Source organism: Salvelinus fontinalis, chromosome 1 (assembly GCF_029448725.1).
Source record: "Salvelinus fontinalis isolate EN_2023a chromosome 1, ASM2944872v1, whole genome shotgun sequence".
In the NCBI taxonomy this organism is placed as follows: domain Eukaryota; kingdom Metazoa; phylum Chordata; class Actinopteri; order Salmoniformes; family Salmonidae; genus Salvelinus; species Salvelinus fontinalis.
In genome coordinates this window covers 68,837,526-68,862,270 of record NC_074665.1, presented here as the reverse complement: position 1 = coordinate 68,862,270, position 24,745 = coordinate 68,837,526, and the positions used below count along the sequence as shown (strand labels likewise).

General features: G+C 44.0%; 1 protein-coding gene across 1 annotated transcript in view; it reads right to left on the bottom strand.

The window, feature by feature from the left end:
* ankfn1 (ankyrin repeat and fibronectin type III domain containing 1) overlaps positions 1 to 24,745 on the bottom strand; it is a 232,680-nt gene that overhangs the window by 188,479 nt on the left and 19,456 nt on the right. The window lies entirely within an intron of this gene.

Sequence of the window (24,745 nt, the reverse complement as noted above, 5' to 3'; positions counted from 1 at the left end):
TCTCCTTGTCTCCTCCTCAAAACCCATTGGATGAGAATGTCAGAGGTCCCTCCCCTCTGACCTTCTCCTCAAATATGGTTTGAGGAGGCGGCGAGATGAGAGGATGCGAGGAGTATGCAATTGAGATCATCCCATACACACATATATGCTCAAACACTCAGCAGACACTAGCACACTTTTAAGCTGGTGTACTCAGACAGAAAACATGATCAAAGTCAAGAAACTTCATACCAGACTAATAGAAAAATAATTATACTTGATAGACATATGAAGAGATCTTCAACTCTGCTGTCCTTCTCACTTCCCTCCAACATTCTTAGGTGAGGCGGTTTCATGTTTCACTCTGCTCACTGTGTTAGTCTGTCGGCTGTTGAGTGTGAGTATGTTTGTGATAAACATACAGATACGGTTGTGTGTGTATGTATGTGTGCATGCAAGCGTGTGTCTTTGTGTGTGTCTGGGTGCACGCGAGTGTGGGTGTGTCTGCGTGCACGTGAGCGTGTGTGTCTGCAGTAGAATGTATCAGGCTCGTCTCATGGGCTAGCTCAACACCTGAGAGCAGCTCTGTACTGGCAAAATGACAGAAGCCCTAACCAGCCCATTAAATCTGCATGAAGGCCTCATTCAGCCTATACACAACCCTTTTATTATTAGAACTACCATTCAAAGCCAATATTAGCTCAGACTTAAGGATATCCCACATAGGTCAGGCCAATATGTACAAAATATCAAAACACAGTATGTTTCTCATTTTTGAAGGTAGGACGGTATTTGGCGTTTCTGAATAATAAAAGTTCTAAATATGCTTTATTGGTAGTTCATGGCAACATATGAAAATCGAAGTGGTTTTAGTGGGCTTTCTCCATTCTGATTGCTTTATACTGTTCAACCAAACTTCAACCCAAAATATTAGGAGCACAAAACTGACAGTGAACTAGTCCTATTTGTAGAACATTAAGTAGGAATCAAAATCCTATTTTGTAGCCTCAAACTCCGGTACTCAAGCAATGGTTTCCATTTGCATAGTTATTTGTTCACTTCAAGCATTCAATTGCAGCATTTTCAAACATTTCTTAATTTCCTGCACTAATTTGTTATTGTTTACCCACTGTCACATTTATTTTGTCTTTGTATGCCTCTATTTTGTAAAAATAATTGTACAAAATATATTTTATTAGAATAATTATCCTCTGACTGTTTATTTTTCACCTTCAATTGCAGATCTTACATTCGCCACAAGGAGTAGTCGGCCAATTTCCAGGGGTCTATTTGGCAAGCTTGCCCTCCCGAAGTTGTTGACTTGTCATCCTAGAAAATGTCCAGCTGCAGATTAGGCACGCTGAGGCTGTCTGTTATGCAAACCTCAAAGCGCATGCGTATCAGATAGTACAGTATGTGTGCACATTTGTTGGTCGCCTGAGTCAGTAGCTTTGTTCCAGGGCATCAGCGTACTACGCACATACCAGTCGGCGCACTAACTCTGGCCCGGGCCGTTATGTTAACCACTGTTGCTTGTGCAGCTAGCAAAGATTTTTATAAGTAAACCAAGATAGACCACAGCCTGTCGTTTCCAATGGGAACAAATTAGTCATAATGGGCAGAACAAGCAAGGAAGTGGGCAGAGCCAAGCACAAGCTAGCGAGATCCTATTTGCCTGTTATGGCATGCATCTGCATATTTACGTTCCCTATATTTCCGTTGGGGAATGCCTACTCTGTGAAGTGTGCGTGTGTAATAACTCAATTCGCAATCCTTCTGAACAGTGCAATTTCTTACAACTTTGGCAAATGGGCAAAGTCCACAAAACTTAGTCCACTCTGCTCAAAACATAATCTACTTTTGGAAACAGATAACTGTTGAGATCAAAAGTTTAATCAATGAGAAAATTTGCTACCATATTTGGTAGTGAGTTGAAACTCTAAGCAGATGCTTCACATTTATACATCCGGTGAAATATCGGTCTCATTGTTCCATCTGTGTAGCTATTACACACTAGCTAGCTAGCACGCTAGTACCCAAGCTAGTGCACATTAGCTATCTAGCAGTCTGGTACACACTAGCTAGCTAGTACACACTAGCTGTAGTACACACTAGCTGTAGTACACACTAGCTGTAGTACACACTAGCTGTAGTACACACTAGCTGTAGTACACACTAGCTGTAGTACCTAGCTTCTAATTCTAAATGTAATGTAAACACCAGTGCTGTTGTTGGTGGTAAGGCACCATTTGACCTGTCTGAGCTTTTGTGTCTCACAGTGTCTGTATCCTGAGAATGTATCTGCTGGATCAGTACTCAGCTGTTAGCAACTTCTTATTGGCGATAAAAATGGATTGATTGCTATAATTGTTTTAGTCAGTGAATTATTTAATGTAAAAAATTTATTAAACATGAAAATACTGTTATAGAAGGTCAAGTAAAAACCCAAACCAGAGCTTGAATGAATACCGATATCTTTTTTAACGGTTTACCGCCAAGCCCTAATCCCACAGACACTGTTCATTACAATATAGTGGGTATTACACATAATAATTAATAATTTATTAGTAAGTAAGATACAGTAAGATACTTAGTAAGATACAAAATAAAAATAAAACCCTATATAATTCCTATACTTAAATATACTTCGCTTAACTTTAAAATGGACACTTAACACCCAGTTTATTCACACTTTATTTGGATAGTCTGGATTTTTCATCTGTAGATGCTCTACAGATGGTCATAAAATCAACAAACTATTTGTTGATAAGCAACTGCTTGCTAATGTTACGGTTAGGTTTAGAATTAGGGTTAGGGTCATGGTTAGGGCTAGGGTAAGGGTTCAGTTTAGGGTTAGGATAAGGGTTAAGGTTAGGGTTGGAGGTAGGGTTAGTAGGATTAGTGGAAATGTTACTGATAGTCGACAGATGGACTATCCAAATAAAGTAGCATCTGGCACTTGCAACACAAGGGTTGTGGGATCAATTCCCGGGGGACCAGTACGAAAATGTATGCATATCGCTCTGGATAATAGTGTCTGCTAAATTAGTCAAATGTAATGTAAACTCATTGTATATACTCAAGTGACTATCATGTGCTTTACACTAAAGTAGAATAGAGGCTGTGAGAACTATAGTAAAAAGCAGTGGGTGGCGATGACACCCCGCGGGTGATCGCTGACAGATTGCGGCCAACATCTGCTTTTAGTCGTTAGTCTTTGTGGTGTGTTTTTTCCTATATATATATCTCTGGTTAGTATGTATACTGCTCTAGAGAGCTCTCCAGACATGTGTGTGTGTGTGTGTGTGTGTGTGTGTGTGTGTGTGTGTGTGTGTGTGTGTGTGTGTGTGTGTGTGTGTGTGTGTGTGTGTGTGTGTGTGTGTGTGTGTGTGTGTGTGTGTGTGTGTTGTTGATGTAGAGAGCTCTCCAGACATATATGTGTGTGTGTGTGTGTGTGTGTGTGTGTATGTGTGTGTGTGTAGAGAGCTCTCCAGACATATATGTGTGTGTGTGTGTGTGTGTGTGTGTGTGTGGGTGGATGTAGAGAGCTCTCCAGACATATATGTGTGTGTGTATGTGTGTGTGTGTGTGTGTGTGTGTGTGTTGATGTAGAGAGCTCTCCAGACACATGTGTGTGTGTGTGTGTGTGTGTGTGTGTTGTTGATGTAGAGAGCTCTCCAGACAAGTGTGTGTGTGTGTGTGTGTGTGTGTGTGTGTGTGTGTGTGTGTGTGTGTGTGTGTGTGTGTGTGTGTGTGTGTGGTTGTGTGTGTGTTGTTGTTGTACACTGGTAGGCAACACTACTCATCAGAAGGCCCCTGTAATTCAAGACCATCCATCATCATCATCACCATCCATCACCTCTTGGCGCACGGATCCCTTTAACGGGATCATTTTCGTAAACAACCGCTGAATTGCAGAGCGCCAAATTCAAAAAAAAAATTACTAAAAATATTTATATTCATGAAATCACAAGTGAATTATAACAAAACACAGCTTAGCTTGTTGTTAATCCACTTATCGTGTCAGATTTTGAAAATATGCTTTACAGCGAAAGCAATCCAAGCGTGTGAGTTTATCGATCACTAGACAAAACATTTCCTCAGGTTTTCGCCTGCAAAATCAGTTCTGTTATACTCACAGACAATATCTTGACAGTTTTGGAAACTTTAGCGTGTTTTCTATCGTAATCTGTCAATTATATGCATATTCTAGCATCTGGGCCTGAGAAATAGGCAGCTTACATTGGGGAACGTTATTTTTTCCTAACATAAAAATTATGCCCCCTAGCTTCAAGAGGTTTTAACAGGTGCTCTAGTCTTACATAAGGCTAGGTAGTTTCTAAAGTACTGTCTGGAGGGGCTGGGGGAACCAATAGGGCTTCACAAACAGTGAGTCACCTCATGACCAGTATCTTCTTCAGGGGTGCAGACTTTTGTTCCAGCACAGCATTAACACAACTGATTTAACTAAATGAAGTGCTTGTCAAGCCATTGGTTAGTTAGTTGAATACCAGTCTGTAGCTTTTCAGAGGGGTATGGGAGAGTGGGGTATGTTGAGCAAAAGGGTAAATTGAGCTACCCTTTCTAGGAAACCATACACAAAATGTATAATTTGACCAAATATTTAGGAAGAGGTCATCATTTAATGGAGTCTGCAAAGGAAGAAACCACATGGAAAAAGTGGTAGGCAAGTTAGATCCAAAAAAACAGATTTTCAAATGAATTTATTGTGTTAGAGGTATCATTAAGCTTGTATCTAAACCAAAGTAGATCATTTTAAGATTCTTCTATACACCAGTTGGGGTCTCTATAATCTTCAATATGAGGTCCAAACCTAGCATGGAAATGCATCCTTGTAGCTGTATGTGCTAAAATATTCAAAATGTTTGCCTTGGGGTAAGCTGAGCCAATGGCTATGGGGTACGTTGAGCCAATGGCTATGGGGTACGTTGAGCCAATGGCTATGGGGTACGTTGAGCCAATGGCTGAGCCAAAGGCAAGTTGAGCAAATTAAAGTGTTTTCTTCCCATACGTAATGCAAGGCATTATTGCTCAGATCGAAGGTAACAACAGGGCCTGGCCTATGTTAAAAGTGCAAAGTGTTTGTTAGGCGTTAAGCCTGTATTAAAATGTGCTTAAAATTATTAAATTACAAAAAAGTAAGTGTGATTGTGTTGAATTGTGTTTGAGAAATAAAGATAGAAATAGTTTTAAAAAGATAGCAGTATTATCTCATTCAGTACAGAAATGTGCAGGCGGCTTAATTTACCCCGTCACGTGGCTCAACTTACCACAGAGACCACTTTTTTTTGGACAAGCTGTGTTTTCAAAACTGTAATGTTTACATTAATTCGGATTACTTCCAGGGATACACAACATCCTGAAATGTATGTAGACAATCTATCTTTGTTAGAAATAATACTATATTTCCCTTGGCTGAGTGATGCTGAATGTAGAAAAATGGCTCAACTTACCCCACTCTCCCCTATACTACAAAGCATAATCAATGAGTTAACCAGTTAACGATGATGAACAACCAGAAATAACTATTGATTGTCTTGTTAATTAAGAAAGCTAAACTTAGATAAGTGTTTTGATTGTTGAGTCAATAAGGCCATGCCCATTTCAAGCTTGTCTTAAAAAAAAAGAGGCTATTTTAGAACATTTAGGCAAGTTAGCTGGCTAACTCATTGATCCTGCTTTGTTGTATTGATCCTGCTTTGTTGTATACCCCTCAGGCTCAGGGTTGGTGGCTAGTCATAAAGTGTATGAAATATAGGATTCCGTCACCGCCATGGTGACCCATACTGCTCACCACATGCTGTGTACTGGGGATAATTAAAGGGAGTGGTCCTACTGTGAGTAGCCATTTAGATGTCCAGGTGACATGAGTTAGGATTTAAAAAAATATTTACTAGGCAAGTCAGTTAGGGACAAATTCTTATTTACAATGACAGCCTAGGAACAGTGGGTTAACTGCCTTGTTCAGGGGCAGAACGACAGACTTTTACCTTGTCAGCTCGGGGATTCAATCTAGCAACATTTTGGTTACTGGCCCAACGCTCTAACCACTAGGCTACCTGCCACCCCAACAAATAAAGAGCAGACATCTTTCTTTTCCAGAAAATGTTACATTTTTGTAAGCCCTCCCCATCACCATAAGTTTTAAATGACTACTGACTTTGCTGATAGCTGTGTTAATGAGGAAAAGTTTGACTTACTATGACTGTGATATTTATTTACTTATTAGAAATTTTGCAGGATGAAATCTCTTGAGATGCACCATCTTGTTTTCAAGTGTCCAAAAAAAAAAGAATACTTAGTAACAAGAATAATATTTCAACTACTGTCTAATAATAATAACAACAATGAAAAAAGTATTTAAAAAACGTAAATTAACATCATTAAAAAAAGTTATTGGACAACTACTAATAGGCCGAAAATGAATAAAGACTACAGCTACAACTACTAATACAACTTATAAAAATAAGTATCTATACTGTCACGTTCTGACCATAGTTCTTGTGTGTTTTGCTTGTTTTAGTGTTGGTCAGGACGTGAGCTGGTTGTGTGTCTAGTTGTGTGTCTAGTTTGTCTGTTTCTATGTTTGGCCTAATATGGTTCTCAATCAGAGGCAGATGTTTTGTGTTGTCTCTGATTGGGAATCATATATAGGTGGCTTGTTTTGTGCTGGGGATTTGTGGGTGGTTGTTTCCTGTCTCTGTGTTTTCGCTGCACCAGCTAGGACTGTATCGGTTTGCCACATTTTGTTATTTTGTTATAAGTGTACACTGTTTATTCGTTTTATTAAACATGTTGAGCACTGGCTACGCTGCGTGTTGGTCCTTCCCTCTCGTGAAGAGAGGGAAGGCTGACGTTACATATACAGTGCCTTCAGAAAGTATTCATATCCCTTGACTTAATCCACATGTTATTTTATAGCCTGAATTAAAATGTATTAAATATTAATTCTCACCCACCAACACACAATTCCCCATAATGACAAAGTGAAAACAAGTTTTTAGACATTTTTGCAAATTTATTGAAAATGAAATATCTCATTTATATTTAGTACCGGTCAAAAGTTTGGACACACATACTCATTCCAGGGCTCATGAGGTAGTCACCTGGAATGCATTTCAATTAACAGGTGTGCCTTAAGTTAATTTGTGGAATTTCTTTCCAACTTAATGTGTTTGAGCCAATCAGTTGTGTTCTGACAAGGTAGGGGTGGTATCCAGAAGATAGTTATATTTGGTAAAAGACCAAGTCCATATGAAGAACAGCTCAAATAAGCAAAAAGAAACGACAGTCCATTACTTTAAGACATGAAGGTCAGTCAATTCCCAAAATTTGAAGAACTTGCAGTTGCAAAAACCATCAAGCGCTATGATGAATGGCTCTCATGAGGACCGCCACAGGAAAGGAAGACCCAGAGTTACCTTTGCTGCCTTACAAATTGCAGCACAAATAAATGCTTCACAGAGTTCCAAGTAACGGACACATCTCAACATCAACTGTTTAGAGGAGACTGTGTGAATCAGGCCTTCACGGTTGAACTGCTGCAAAGAAACCACTACTAAAGGACACCAATAATAATAAAGAGACTTGCTTGGGGCAAGAAACATGAGCAATGGACAGACCGGTGGAAATCTGTCCGTTGGTCTGATGAGTTCAAATTGAACATTTTTGGTTCCAACCGAAAATCTTTATGAGATGCAAAGTAGGTGAACGGATGATCTCTGCATGTGTGGTTCCCACCGTGAAGCATGGAGGAGGAGGTGTGATGGTGTGGGGGTGCTTTGCTGGTGACACTGTCAGTGATTTATTTAGAATTCAAAGCACACTTAATCAGCATGGCTACCACAGCATTCTGCAGCGATACCCCATCCCATCTGGTTTGTGCTTAGTGGGACTATCATTTGTTATTCAACAGGACAATGATCCAAAACACCTCCAGGCTGTGTAGAGTGATGGAGAACTGTATCAGATGACGTGGCCTCCACAATCGTCTGACCTCAACCCAATTGAGATGGTTTGGGATGAGTTGGACCACAGAGTGAAGGAAAAGCAGCCAACAAGGGCTCAGCATATGTGGGAACTCCTTCAAGACTGTTGGAAAAGCATTCTTCATGAAGCTAGTTGAGAGAATGCCAAGAGTGTGCAAAGCTGTCATCAAGGCAAATGGTGGCTACTTTGAAGAATCTCAAATATAAAACATATTTTGATTTGTTTAACACTTTTTTGGTTACTACATGATTCCATATGTGTTATTTCATAGTTTTGATGTCTTCACTATTATTCTAAAATTTAGAAAATAGTAAAAATAAAGAAAAAACTATGAATTTTTGGGTGTGTCCAAACTTTTGACTGGTACTGTATTACTCTTACCCCTTTACTATGACACTCCAAACTGAGCTCAGGTGCATCCAATAGCACCTGTGGCTAGGGCTGTGGCGGTCACAAAATTTAGTCAACCAGTGATTGTCAAGCAAATAACTGTCGATTTCACAGTAATTTACGTTAATTAACAAACACATTCAGTATCTCTTGGCTTTCACACATAGACTACAAGCCACTGATGCAGACCTTTGGAACGTCTACATTTGAAAAAGTCAAAAATTAATGTATTATAGCCTACACCTTCACAATAAATCCATTATTTATTTTAGATAGGTCTAAAGAAGCATGATATGAAGAAAATGTAGACTATTTCAGAAGAACAGAATAGCATACTCTGAGTTTTCCTTATGTTAGGTCCTAATGCGGCTATGCCAAATGGCTGTGGGCAACACTAGCTCATTTAGCAGACAAGATTTGCTTAAAATTCTGTGGCATTATTTTATAGTATGAAGAATACAAGTGAACCAAGCTGAATAAAATATTAATATTTTCTCCAAATGATCTGAGGGAGTGCGCACATGCGGCTATTCTGTGTTGAGCGGTTAACAAAGAAATAGGTACTCCTATATGCTTAATTTAGAGTTATTAATGAAAGTTTAGTTGTTCTACAAACATTGGGCTATATGTTTACATTTTTTATAGATTTTAAGGCTGCGTGATGCAACTAATGACGATTTGAAAAAAGTCACTTGAAAGGCATGAGCTCTGCTTTATTGTTTGCACAGGCTGTACACACTTCATTAGTCTCTCATTCACAATTTGACAAGCACTTGATAATGCTATGAATTTCACGTCGGTGTCCCCTTTTTGGCTGTAATGCACCCTAAAAAAATCCATGCGTTTGTTGTGCCCTTCTCCCTGAGTGCTGCGCGCTCTCCATCATGTGATCTTTTTTTTTCTCACAGGCTAAAGTGAAGACAGACACACCGGGGACCAAACTGCAACTGAATTCAACATTGATACGCTAATACATGTCATTATGCATTTAAATAGCGAATGGAGAGTGCTCTCTCATGATTCATTTTCATGGCAGGCTATACTCCTGTTGGAAAGATAAGCAATGTGCTTAATATTAGGAAAGTTGAGAAATAAATATAGTAGGCCTAGCCTATAGAAAGCTGATGGGATCCTCTTTTTAATAGAGGCCATCACTCTGTTTTCTGACGCAATTGCATAGCCTATAGAAATGTTGCACAATATGATCTCATGGGCTCTCATGAAGTGTTGGATTTTATTTTTGATTACATTTGCATTGATGTCAGAGTGATTAGAAGGACAATAGAGTGCTGAGTACCAGCAATTAGCAAGTTTGGTAGGCTACTAATGACCAAGAGCAGCAACAGAGCATGGAGAAGCCTAATTACCGTAACTAAACGGTCACGTGGAATTTGACTGCCTTCATGACACGTGACCACAGGTGTGGCGGTAATACGGTCACCGCAACAGCCCTACCTGTGGCCAATTAAATTGTTTGGAAATTATTTAGAAAGAAGCACACCTGTCTATTTAAGTTCCCACAGTTGACAGTGCATGTCAGAGAGAAAACAACTAATCCAATTGAACATGCTTCGAACTAATGATGAGTGTTTGAAGTGGAGGGAGTACATTAGTTCGAAGCATGTTCAATTGGATTAGTTGTTTTCTCTCTGACATGCACTGTCAACTGTGGGAACTTATATATATTAGCATGTCTCTCGAGGAGGCTAAAAATAGATTGTGGCATAATATTTTTCAGAAGGAATCGGGTAATTGGTTAAGGGAGGAGGATTGGAAGGAAAGAGAGAGGAGGTTGAAAAGAATGAGGGAGGCAGAAGATGGGTTTGAATCTGTTGAAGCTAGCAATAACAAGGGAGAGGGTATGTCGAGGAAGATTGGTGTCAAGTTCAAACAGAGTGAGCCAGACGCCAGCTCGAATTCTGGAGGTGAAATGAAAGGGGTAGAAGGTGTTGTGAGAAGTTCGGAGCCTTGCATTGATGGACATGATTATGATAAAGATATGTTTGACCCAGTAGGAATGAGAATTTTGAAGAGGATGGAAGCAGGCCTTTTGGCTGATTCATGGGTAGTTTCAGGTTGGGTGGAAACGATGGTGGGTGCTGTTGAGTCGGTGAAGGTAACCCGAAGTGGACTTGTGATGTTTGTTTGTTTCTTCAGATGAGAGAGAGCAGATGCTCTGTGCAACGCAACTTTGGTCAAGATCTGTTTCTTAGGAACTAGGCACCACTGAAAGGAGTGATTTCTGAGGTATCATTAGGTGTGGAAGTGGAGCAATTGAAGTTGAAGATTCCTGGTGTTTGTGACACCAGCCGTTTGGTGCAACGCAGACCCGGTGGTGAGCGTGGTGAAACAGTCACTGTCAGTCCTTCTGCGCTTTGAGTCAGAGTCTCTACCCGACAAATTCATGGTAGGATATATCAGTTAACGTGTTAGAGCTTTTGTGCCGAACCCACTGCTGTATTTCAGGTGTCACGTTTATGGTCATGTTGCAGCAGTGTGTAGGAGGGAAATTCCAAGATGTGGAAAGTGTGCAGGAGGGCATGGGATAGAGGATTGTGTCGTTTCGGTGGATAAGGTTGCTTGTGTCGACTGTAGGGGTACACATGTTGGTGGGGATCGGAAGTGTCCGTTGCGAGAGAGACAGGTTGAGGTGGCTAGAGTCAGAGTTGTGCGGAAGGTGTCGTATGCTAAGGCTGGTGAAGAAAGTAGAGGAGGATGGGTCAAGGGTCAGGGAATCTGAGAGGATCCCTGTGAATAGTAGATCTAGCACAGAGGAATAGGCCAATGAGTGATACATGCTTCAGTAAGGTTGGATTCTTAGCATTCATAGCAATGGTTATCAACTGTACAGCAGAAATGGAATGTAAATCACAGAAAATAGTGGTGGCAGCTGCAGAGAAGTACTTGGGTGTGCGATAGTTGACTTCAGAAGAGTTACAGGGTGTGTGGAGCGGTAGTGTCCCGTCCTCTCAGCCCGTTGGCCTGGGGTAGGATCAGATAGGGCTAAAGTAGTGGAATTAGGGTTTTAATGAGTATAGGTTTAATTGGTAGGGTAATTAAAATATGTTTATTTTTTTCAGTTCCCCTTTCCCATTTTGTATCACAAAGTGTAATGGATCTATACCATAGTTCAGTTGGGGGCGGTAATGCAACATATTGGATGCAAACCACCACTAAACCTCACTGAAGAAGAAGAAGCATGCATGTCAGAGCAGAAACTATACCATGACGTCCCCACTATCTTTTGATCTCCGAGATTGAATTGTGATGAGGCATATATCTGGGGAAGTGTATAAAACAATTTCTAGAGTGTTGAAGGCAACATCATAGTGGTCTCCATCATTGGGAGGTGGAAAAATATGGAACTACCCAGAGCTGGCCGTCCAACCAAACTGAGCAACCGGGCAAAAAAGACCTTGGTCCCAGCCAAAGCCCAGACTTGAATCCCATTGGAAATCTGTGGAAAGACTTGAAGATTGCTGTTCACTAGCAGGCCATATGTAATTTAACAGAGCGAAAAAAGTCTGCAAGGAAAAATGGGAGAAAATCCCAAATCCAGATGTCCAAAGCCGATACAGACATACCCAACATGACACAAAGCTTTAATTGTCACGACTTCAGCCGAAGTTGGTCCCTCTCCTTGTTCGGGCGGCGTTCGACGTCACCGGCTTTCTAGTTGCCACCAATCCATGTTTCATTTTCGTACGGTTTTGTCTTCATCATGCACACCTGATTTCTATTCCATTAATTATGTTCCTTATTTAACCCTCTGGCTTCCTTCTCTGTTTTGTGCGTTATTGTTTGTCATGTGGGTTAGTGTTCTTGTGCTTTGGATTATTTTGTGTTTTCCTTGTTGGAACATTAACTTTATTTTTGAGTAAACTTTCGGACTATACTCATATCTGTGTCCTGCGCCTGACATTTTTTCCATTCACGAACACCCTCACAGAATAACACACCATCAAATGGAGTCAGCAGGTACAGCCAGCCCTCCTCTCCCAATGGAGGAGTGTGTTCAGCAGCACGCGACCATGTTACAGAGGTAACATAGGTACAGCCATGGATCGCATGCTGCAAACCATGGAACGATGGGAGAGAGGGGGTTTTACCGGTCAACCCATCAGCACCTCTCCAGCTTCCACAACAACCGACCCAGATGTCCACACCTCCTTCATCAGTATCCAGTGGGATTCGGCTCTCGCTCCCGGGAGCGTATGATGGAACGGCTGCCAGGTGCCAGGGGTTCCTACTCTAGCTGGAACTCAACCTGGCAGCTGTTCAGCCGGCCCCCTCGGGACGCGAGAGAGTGAGCGCCCTCATCTCTTGTCTGACTGGAAAAGCACTGGTCTGGGCTAACGCCATCTGGGGAAGAGAAGGCCCGACGTTGGACAACTACGAAGATTTCACCCGCCGCTTTCCGGGCGGTTTTCAATCATCCACCTGAAGGGAGAGCGGCGGGGGAACGCTTGTTCCATTTAAGACAGGGGATGAGGAGCGCTCAAGAGTTCGCTCTGGACTTTAGAACTCTGGCCGCCCGCGCGGGATGGAATGAACGTGCCCTGATCGACCACTACAGGTGTAGTTTACGCGAGGATGTTCGTAGGGAGCTAGCCTGCAGGGACACCACCCTTAACCTGGACCAGCTGGTGGACCTATCCATCCGGCTGGATAACCTGTTGGCCTCCCACGGACGTCCGGATCGGGGTCCGTCAGTTCCATCCCCCAGCACCTCTGATCCTACCCTGATGGAGCTGGGAAGTGCTGCTATGAGCGGGACCGGAGGGGGGACCATTCCCTGCACCACCTGTGGCCGCAGAAGACACACTGCTGGTCAGTGCTGGGGAGGTTCCCCAGGGAGTAGAGGTGGCAGGCGGAGCACTGGTGGATCATCTCAGGTGAGTAGGCACACACCTCACCCAGAGCTCCCTGTTGCACACATGTGGTTGTATATAGCATTTCCTGAGTTTTCCCAGCATAAGGCGCTAGTAGATTCAGGCGCAGCTGGGAACTTTATTGACCGTACCTTTGGACTTAGTTTAGGGATCCCTATTGTTCCTGTTGATGTTCCTTTCCCTGTACATGCCTTAGATAGTCATCCTTTGGGGTCAGGGCTAATCAGGGAGGTCACAGCTCCACTCCGTATGATAACGCAGGAGAGTCATGAGGAGAGAATTAGCCTCTTTCTGATCGACTCTCCTGCGTTTCCTGTTGTGCTGGGCCTTCCCTGGTTGGCATCTCATGATCCCACTATTTCGTGGCAACAGAGGGCTCTCAAGGGATTGTCCCATCAGTGCTCAGGGAGGTGTGTAGGTGTTTCCTTAGGTGCCACTACGGTGGAGAGTCCAAACCAAGTATCCACCATGCACATTCCTCCCGAATTTGCCGATTTGGCACTCGCCTTCTGTAAAAAGAAGGCAACTCAATTACCACCCCATCGACAGGGGGATTGTGCGATAAATCTCCTGGTAGACGCTGCACTTCCCAGGAGTCACGTGTACCCTCTGTCACAGGAGGAGACGGCGGCTTTGGAAACATATGTCACCGAATCTCTGGGACAGGGATACATTCGGCCTTCCATTTCACCTGTCTCCTCGAGTTTCTTTTTTGTGAAGAAGAAGGATGGAGGTTTGCGCCCATGTATAGACTATCGAGGTTTGAATCAGATCACGGTAAAATACAGTTACCCACTACCTCTCATAGCCAGTATGACAGAGTCATTGCACGGGGCACGCTTCTTCACAGAATTGTACATCAGGACCACGTACAAAATCGTAAGTATTAAGGTAGGGGGGATGAGTGGAAGACGGCATTTAGCACCACATCTGGGCACTATGAATATCTCGTCATGCCGTACGGGTTAATGAATGCTCCATCAGTCTTCCAATCCTTTGTAGATGAGATTTTCAGGGACCTGCACGGCCAGGGTGTAGTGGTGTATATAGATTACATTTTAATATACTCCGCTACACGCGCCGAACATGTGTCTCTGGTGCGCAGGGTGCTTGGTCGACTGTTGGAGCATGACCTGTACGTCAAGGCTGAGAAATGTCTGTTCGTCCAACAGTCCATCTATTGCCTAGGGTACCGCTTTTCCGCGTCAGGGGTGGAGATGGAGAATGACCGCATTTCAGCCGTGCGTTATTGTCCGACTCCAACCACGGTAAAGGAGGTGCAGCAGTTCTTAGGGTTTGCCAACTACTACCGGAGGTTTATCCGGGGTTTCAGTCAGGTAGCGGCTCCCATTACCTCCTTGCTGAAGGGGGGACCGGTGCGACTGCAGTAGTCAGCTGAGGCGGACAGGGCATTTAGTCAACTGAAGGCTCTGTTTACCTCGGCTCCCGTGCTGGCTCATCCTGATCCCTCCTTAGCGTTCATAGTTGAGGTGGATGCGTCCAAGGCTGGGATAGGGGCTGTGCTGTCTCAGCGCTCGGGTACGCCACTAAAACTCCGCCCCTGCGCTTTCTTTTCGAAGAGGCTCAGCCCGGCGGAGCGAAACTATGATGTGGGGGACCGGGAGCTGTTGGCTGTTGTCAGGGCTCTGAAGGGGTGGAGACATTGGCTTGAGGAGGCTAAACACCCTTTCCTCATTTGGACTGACCACCGCAATCTGGAGTACATTCGGGCAGCTAGGAAACTGAATCCTCGCCAGGCGAGGTGGGCCATGTTTTTCACCTGCTTTGTTTTCACTCTATCCTACAGACCAGGTTCCCAGAACGTTAAGGCAGACGCACTGTCCCGGATGTATGACACAGAGGAGAGGTCCGCGGATCCCCCTCCCATAATTCCAGCTTCTTGCCTGGTGGCACCGGTGGTATGGGAGGTGGACGCGGACATCGAGCGGGAGTCACGTACAGATCCCCCTCCCCCACAGTGTCCAGTTGGGCGTCTGTACATTCCGTTTGATGTCTGCGATCATTTGATCTGTTGGGCACATACGTCACCCTCCTCTGGTCATCCAGTCATCGGTCGGACAGTGCGCTGTCTTGCTGGGAAGTACTGGTGGCCCACTTTAGCTAAGGACGTGAGGGTTTATGTTTCCTCCTGCTCGGTGTGCGCACAGTGCAAGGCACCTAGACACCTGCCCAGAGGGAAATTACAGCCTCTTCCCGTTCCACAACGACCATGGTCACACCTATCGGTGGATTTCGTGACGGATCTTCCCCCGTCACGGGGTAATACCACGATCCTGGTCGTTGTGGATCGGTTTTCTAAGTCCTGCCGTCTTCTTCCTTTGCCTGGTCTCCCTACAGCTCTACAGACTGCGGAGGCCCTGTTCACCCACGTATTCCGGCACTACGGGGTGCCTGAGGATATAGTTTCTGATCGGGGTCCCCAATTCACGTCTAAAGTCTGGAGGGCGTTTATGGAACGGGGTCTCGGTCAGCCTCACATCAGGTTTTCACCCCGAGAGTAACGGGCAGGTGGAGAGAGTCAACCAGGATGTGGGTAGGTTTCTGCGGTCCTATTGCCAGGACCGGCCGGGGAAGTGGTCGGTTTTCATCCCCTGGGCGGAGATGGCCCAAAACTCCCTTCGCCACCCTTCCACTAACCTATCCTCTTTCCAGTGTGTGTTAGGTTATCAGCCAGTCCTGGCACTGTGGCATCAGATCCAGATCGAGGCTCCTGCGGTGGATGAATGGTTTCGGCACTCGGAGGCGACATGGGACGCTGCTCATGTGTGTCTACAACGGGCCATCAGGCGGCAGAAGCCTTCTGCCGACCGCCACCGCAGTGAGGCCCCGGTATGCACCGGGGGACCGGGTCTGGGTCTTGGCCCGAAACCTGCCCCTTCACCTGCCCTGCCGGAAGCTGGGTCCACGGTTTGTGGAGCCATTTAAAGTCCTGAGGAGATTGAATGAGGTTTGTTATAGGTTCCAACTCCCCCCTGATTACCGTATTAACCCCTCGTTCCATGTGTCTCTCCTCAGGCCGGTGGTGGCTGGTCCGCTCCAGCAGTCTGAGGTGCGGGAGGTTCCTACGCCCCCTCTGGACATCGAGGGGGCCCCGGCATATACTGTGCGAGCCATCATGGACTCAAGACGTCGGACGAGAGGCCTTCAGTACCTTGTGGAGTGGGAGGGGTGAGGTACGGAGGAGAGATGCTGGGTGCCGGTGGAGGACATCCTAGATCCATCATTACTGCAGGAATGTCACCGCCTCCATCCGGATCGCCCTGCGCCTCGTCCTCCGGGTCGTCCCCGAGGCCGGTGTCGGCGCGCTGCTGGAGCCGCGCATCAAGGGGGGTACTGTCACAACTTCTGCTGAAGTTGGTCCCTCTCCGCAGTCGACGTCACCGGCTTTCTAGTTGCCATCAATCCATGTTTCATTTTCGTTTGGTTTTGTCTTCATCATACACACCTGATTTCTATTCCATTAATTATGTTCCTTATTTAACCTTCTGGCTTCCCTCTCTGTTTTGTGCGTTATTGTTTGTCATGTGGGTTAGTGTTCTTGTGCTTTGGATTATTTTGTGTTTTCCTTGTTGGAACATTAACTTTATTTTTGAGTAAACTTTCGGACTATACTCATATCTGTGTCCTGCGCCTGACTCCGCATTTTTCCATTCACCAACACCCTCACATTAATTTCAATAACGTTGCAAAAAAAAAGTTTTTTTGTCATTATGGGGTATTGTGTGTAGATGGGTGAGAGAAAAAAAAAATTCATCAATTTTGAATTCATGCTCTAACACAACAAAATGTGGAATTAGTCAAGGGGTATGAATACCTTCTGAAGGCACTGTAACTTCATATTTACAAATGTCTTCACATTGTGATGTTTCTATTAGTTCAAAACACAAACAGTTTGTTCATAACATTTGAAAAGGGCTTTCTTAAATTCATTGTGTGATTTTAATGCACTGATATCTGTAGGTAAATTATTCCAGTCATTTCGGCCTTTGTATCTGAAATGCTAATTAATTACTTAAAAATCATACAATGTGATTTTCTGGATTTTTGTTTTAGAACCCGTCTCTCACATTTGAAGTGTACCTATGATAAAAATTACAGACCTCTACATGCTTTGTAAGTAGGAAAACCTGCAAAATCGGCAGTGTATCAAATACTTGTTCTCCCCACTGTAGATACTTTTGTACTAGTTCCCTCCAGCATCTTCACAAGGTCCTTTGCTGCTCTTCTGGGATTGATTTGCACTTTTAGCACCAAAGTACATTCATCACCAGGAGACAGAACACGTCTCCTTCCTGAGCGGTATGACGGCTGCGCGGTCCCATGGTGTTTATACTTGCGTACTATTGTTTGTACAGATGAACGTGGTACCTTCAGGCATTTGGAAATTGCTCCCAAGGATGAACCAGACTTGTGGAGGTCTACAATTTTTTTTCTGAGGTCTTGGCTGATTTCTTTTGATTTTCCCATGATGTCAAGCAAAGAGGCACTGAGTTTGAAGGTAGGCCTTGAAATACATCCACAGGTACACCTCCATATCAGAAGCTTCTAAAGCCATGACATCATTTTCTGGAATTTTCCAAGCTGTTTAAAGGCACAGTCAACTTAGTGTATATAAACTTCTGACCCACTGGAATTGTGACACAGTGAATTATAAGTGAAATAATCTGTCTGTAAACAATTGTTGGTAAAAATTTGAAAAAAAATTAACTTGCCAAAACTATAGTTTGTTAACTTCTCTAGGATATGTGGGACGCTAACGTCCCACTTGGCCAAAAGCCAGTAAAATTGCAGAGCGCCAAATTCAAATATATTACTATAAAAATCAAACTTCCATGAAATCACACAGGAAAGACACCAAATTAAAGCTACACTTGATGTGAATCCAAGCCAACATGTCGAATTTCAAAAAGGATTTAAGGCGAAAGCACACCAAACGATTATGTTAGGTCAGTACATAGCCACAGAAAAACACAGAAATAGAGCTAAAATTAATCACTAACCTTTGATGATCTTCATCAGATGACACTCATAGGACTTCATGTTACACAATACATGTATGTTTTCTGAGTTTAGTTGGGACGCTACTGTCTCACTTGGCCAAAAGCCAGAGAAAATGCAGAGCGCCATATTCAAATAAATTACTATAAAAATTTATATAAAAATTCAAATAGGCTTTTCGGCAAAAGCAAACGATGCTATTATCTGAGTTAGAACCATTGTAAACAAAGAGAGATATGCATATTTCAACCCTGCAGGCGCGACACAAAACGCAGAAATAAAACTATAATTCATGCCTTACCTTTGACGAGCTTTTGTTGTTGGCACTCCAATATGTCCCATAAACATCACAAATGGTCCTTTTGTTCGATTAATTCTGTCGATATATATACAAAATGTCCATTTATTTGGCGCGTTTGATCCAGAAAAACACCGCTTCCAAATTGCTCAAACGTGACTACAAAATATCTCAAAGGTTACCTGTAAACTTTGCCAAAAAATTTCAAGCTACTTTTGTAATACAACTTTAGGTATTTTTTAACGTTAATAATCGATAAAATTGAAGACGGGATGATCTGTGTTCAATACAGGATTAAAACCAACTATAGCCAGCTTTCTGCTCACGCGCTTCTATAAAACAGGACACTTAATGTGACTCTCGTTCAAGATGGTCGTACTGTTGACTGTTGACATCCAGTGGAAGCGTTAGGAACTGCAAGCAGGTCCCTTAGAAATCTGGTTTCCCAATGAAAACTAATTGAAAAGAGTGACCTCAAAACAAAACAAAATCTGAATGGTTTGTCCTCGGGGTTTCGCCTGCTACATAAGTTCTGTTATACTCACAGACATGATTCAAACGGTTTTAGAAACTTCAGAGTGTTTTATATCCAAATCTACTAATATGCATATCTTATCTTCTGGGGATGAGTAGCTGGCAGTTGAATTTGGGTATGCTTTTCATTCAAACGTGAAAATGCTGCCCCCTATCCTAGAGAAGTTAACAAGACATTTGTGGAGTGGTTGAAAAACGAGTTTTAATGACTCCATCACAAGTGTATGTTAACTTCCGACTTCAACTGTATGTGTGATGTGATTTGTGGTTGTCTTACCTAGCTACCTTAAAGGACAATTCCACAAATGTTCAACCTCATGTTCATTATCTCCAGCAGAATACCAGTTTATACATATGTGACAACAGCACATTTTTAAATCACAGGTTTCTTACTTTTAATTCTACCCTGTGATGTCACAGAAGACTTTTTTTAGGACCTTCTTATCTTTTTAACCACATATCATGGAAACGAGCCATTTTCACATATGTAGACACCGGTATGGTGCCGTATACTGAATGTGAGGTTGAAAAGTGACGGAATTGCCCTTTAAGATAAATTCACTAAGTAAGTCCCTCTGGATAAGATCATCTGCTTAATGACTAAAATGTAAATGTATCCTTTAAATTATTCTGAAAGTTCTGAAATGTAATTCATCATTGAAATTATTCATAAATCATTCAGAATCTTCTGAAATGATTTCAATGCTTTCCAATCATGTATTAGCAAACAAAAACATGATATACCTAATGTGTTCCTGCCAGTGGAACACTGAGGACAGCTCCAGAACACTAGAACACTTCATATGCTGCCGTATAATTAGGGGAAAACAGGAAGTAAAAACAATCAAACAAAACCTGACGCATGGTAATGAGCTAAGAGGATGGTTTCCATGGCAACCGTTGCTACTCCAGAGCCATCACAGCTGGAGGTCTAGCAATGGAGAGAGGGATGTGACCGACAAAGAAGAAATGGAGCGAGGGGAGAAATTATCGAGGTAAGGGAGAAAAAAAGTAGAGGCAGCAAGGGGGGAGAAAAGGAGAGGAAAGAGATGCTGACAAAGAGACAAAGAGAATGAAAGATGTGGGTATAGAGTGAAGAGAGAGAGGGGAAAGGAAGATATTAACAAAAAAGAGCAAGAGAGAAGAGAACAAATTAAGTGAAGAGAAATCGACAGGAAAGAGGAGATTCTGACAAAGAAAAACCAACAGGAAAGAGGAGATTCTGACAAAAGAGAAAGAAAATGAGAAAGTGTAACATGAGAGAATAGGAGAACTAATTGAAAAGAGAGATGGGAAAAGCGAGATTGGAGAGTCACTTTTTTTACGCAGACAATCTCCATCCATTTAGTTCTCCCCTCTCCCTGCATCTCTCTTCTTCCTCGCCTCTCCCTCTATCTTTCTTCCTCTCCCTCCATGTCTGCCTCCTCTCTTCTCCCTCCATCTCTTAGCCTCCTTCTCTACTCCCGCAATCGCTGCTATTCTCCCCCATCCTTCCTCTACTCCTGCCATGCAGAGAGACAGACTGAGTGCCAAAGCAGTCACATCTAATGGGACTCAGGCTGTGCTTCAGCCATCAGCAGGGGAAGGATGGGAAGGAAGCTAACAGTCTGATCACTTGTTAATAGTGCACAGCTTTCAGCTGGAACACTCACAGACATACATCATGACAAATAAAAAAGTGACAACATTAGCAAACTCACTCACTCTCATACGTATAGTACACGCAAAGTTGATACTGAAAAATAAGTAGAAAGTGACAATAAAATGTCCACAGTATCTGAGCTACAGAACTCAACATCCACTTATATATTTACTGCATGGAATATAACAATTATCCACACAGAGTCTAAGTTCTGTTAAATTGATATAAACATTCGGAAATTGGTGCTAGTGTGTGAGAATGCGTTGGGTCATTTGAAAATTCAAAGCATTGTTAGACTGACCATTGGTAAATTCAGAGCGTTTCTCTCTCGGAGCGTTCAGAGCGCGCACTGGATGCTCTGGCCGATGAGTAGGGTTGATCCGAATGTTCTGTCCTCACAAAGGCAGTCAAGCACCCAAGCTAACTGGCTAACATTGGCTAGCTTGCTAGCTACTTCCAGACCCATAACGAGAGAACACCCCACTCTGACCATTTTACTCACCCTAGCAGAGCTGGTTAGGCTGTTTTCATGTTATCCAGAGCATTAGTGACTGTAACTGTGCTGCTGGCAACAATGTAATTACACTTTTTTACCGACTTTTACTGACACCGGCCATATTCAACGGGTGTTGAGCGTTCGTAAATTCATCAGTTATTCTGCAAACTGGCACACTCAGACGAGAGTCTTTTGTTTAGACATGTAGCTAGCTAACTAGGTACACATGAACCATAATCCCAACTCATGACGTTACTAGAGAGGACCGAGCATGCCTCAATTCTCATCAACGGGGCTGTAGTGGAGCAGGTTGAGAGCTTCAAGTTCCTTGGTGTCCACATCACCAACAAACTAGAATGGTCAAATACACCAAGACAGTCATGAAGAGGGCACGACAAAACCTATTCCCCCTCAGGAAACTAAAACGATTTGGCATGGGTCCTCAGATTCTCAAAAGGTTCTACAGCTGCAACATCGAGAGCATCCTGACTGGTTAAAACACTGCCTGGTACGGCAACTGCTTGGCCTCCGACCACAAGGCATTACAGAGGGTAGTGCGTACGGCCCAGTACGTCACTGGGGCTAAGCTGTCTGCCGTCCAGGACCTCTACACCAGGTGGTGTCAGAGAAAGGGCCTAAAAATTGTCAAAGACCCCAGCCACCCCAGTCATAGACCGTTCTCTCTGCTACCGCATGGCAAGCGGTACCGGAGCACCAAGTCTAGGACCAAAAGGCTTCAACAGCTTTACCCCGAAGCCAAAAGACTACTGAACAGGTAATCAAATGGCTACCCGGACCATTTGCTATTTTCCTGTTGTAAAAACTGATTGTAGAACAATTTTTGTTTGTTTAAAAGATCCTCCACCTGTGATAGAGAAACACTGTCCTCTCCATGACTCCCAACTTAGGCTAACGCTGGTACTCCATACAGTTCCAGAGAGGGCAGGTCGCAGGGCAGATTTAAACCGCGACAAACAGCAAGGAGTTAGACAGCCACAAGCCCGGGACATTCCGCAGTCCCAGCTACAAGGGCTAACCGCGTTGTGAGCTGTGTTCAAACTGTTGATAGCAGGTAGGCTAGCTGTTACACCAAGCAGCTCTTCAAATTGAGTTGGCAGGATCCCTTGACTGATATAGTGGTCCCAGCAACTGAAGCTAACCGAGTCACAGGATCCAAATTGAAAATGGTAGTTAATAATCAAACTTTTTCAATAGAACACTTTTTCAGCCAATTCTCAAAACAACAAACTGAGCTTTACCTCGTTCAACACAGGATGTGTAAGTGTTAAATAAAGTTGAGTTCTAGTGAATGAGAGCCATTGCATAAGGTTTACATAGTTTTCATGCTCATTGATAGCTTTAACGTCATTTGAATGGCTGTGTTAAACACACACACTAAAACATGCACACACAATCTACCTACCTCATCCCCATATTGTTTTTATTTACTTTTCTGCTCGTTTGCACACCAGTATTTGTACTTGCACATCATCATCTGCTCATCTATCACTCGTGTTAATTTGCTAAACTGTAATTACTTCGCTACTATGGCCTATTTATTGCCTTAACACCTCACGCCATTTGCACACACTGTATAGAGACTTTCTTTTTTTATATTGTGTTATTGACTGTACGCTTGTTTATTCTATGTGTAGTTGTTTGTGTCGCACTGCTTTGCTTTATCTTGGCCAGGTCGCAGTTTTAAATGAGAACTTATTCTCAACTAGCCTACCTGGTTAAATAAAGGTGAAATAAAATAAAACACCCACGCATGTGAGTGGAGTTGAGGTCGGAAATCCCGCTTATTGCTCATGGTGCGCTAGATGCTTTCCTACAGCTCCGCTAAAAACCGCTCTGCACTCTAAGGAAAAAAAATTACGCTCCGAATTCGCTCCATTCATTAAAATCACAATTTAACAAACACCCGTCTATGTTTGTGACTACCTGGACCTACCACTTGGTTTTGAAGTATTGAAACCAAACCATATGACGTGAATGAAAAGTATTTGAATAAACATGAAAAGGTTAATGTAAGACCCAAACCTAATTTCAAATAGGCTACATGCATCACACCCTGGTCTGTTTCATCTGTCTTTGTGATTGTCTCCACCCCCCTCCAGGTGTTGTCACTCTTCTGTCCAGCTGGGCGTATGTACGTTCGTCTGCGACCGGCTGATCTATTGGGCCCACACATCATCCTACTTTGGTCATCTTGTGATCGGTCGGACAGTGCACTGTCTTAGTGGGAAGTACTGGTGGCCCACTTTGGCTCAGGATGTGAGGGTTTATGTTTTCTCCTGCTCGGTGTGCGCCCAGTGTAAGGCTCCTAGGCACCTGCCCAAAGGTAAGTTACAACCCTTACCCGTTCCACAACGGCCGTGGTCGCACTAGTCGGAGGATTTCATAATCGATCTTCCACCTTCACAGGGAAAAACCACGGTTATTGTGGATTGTTTTTCTAAGTCCTGTAGTCTCCTCCCTTTGCCCGGTCTCCCTACGGCCCTATAGACTGCAGAGGCCCTGTTTACTCACGTCTTCCGGCACTATGGGGGTGCCTGAGGATATAGTGTCTGATCGGGGTCCCCAGTTCACTCCGAGGGTCTGGAGGGCGTTCATGGAACGTCTGGGGGTCTCGGTTAGCCTTACCTCGGGTTTTCACCCCAAGAGTAACAGGCAAGTAGAGAGAGTTGACCAGGATGTGGGTAGGTTTCTGAGATCTTATTGCCAGGACCGGCCAGGGGAGTGGGCAGCGTTCGTGCCCTGGGCAGAGATGGCCCAGAACTCGCTCCGCCTCTCCTCCACTAACCTCTCTCCCTTTCAGTGTGTGTTGGGGTATCATCCGGTTCTGGCTCTTTGACATTAAAGTCAGACCGAAGCTCCTGCGGTGGATGACTGGTTCCGGCGCGCGGAGGAGACATGGGACGCCATCCATCTTCAGCGCACCGTGCTGCGCCAGAAAGTTGCTGCAGACGGTCACCGCAGTGAGGCCCCGGTGTTCGCGCCGGGGGACCGGGTCTGGCTCTTGACCCGGAACCTGCCCCTCCGCCTGCCCTGTCGGAAGCTGGGTCCGCGGTTTGTGGGGCCATTTAAAGTCCTGAGGAGAGTGAACGAGGTGTTATAGGTTACAGCTTCCCCCTGATTACCGCATTAACCCCTCGTTCCATGTGTCTCTCCTCAGGCCCGTGGTGGCTTCTCCGCTCCAGGAAGCTGAGGTGCGGGAGGTTCCTCCACCTCCTCTGGACATCGAGGGGGCCCCGGCGTACTCCGTTCGATCCATCCTGGATTCAAGACGTTGGGCGAGGGGCCTTCAGTACCTCGTGGACTGGGAGGGGTACGGTCCGGAGGAGAGATGCTGGGTTCTAGAGGAGGACGTGTTGGACCCTTCTATACTGCGGGATTTCCACCGTCTCCGTCCGGATCGCCCTGCACCTCGCCCTCTGGGGCGTCCCCGAGGCCAGTTGTCTGCGCACTGTTGGAGCCGCGCG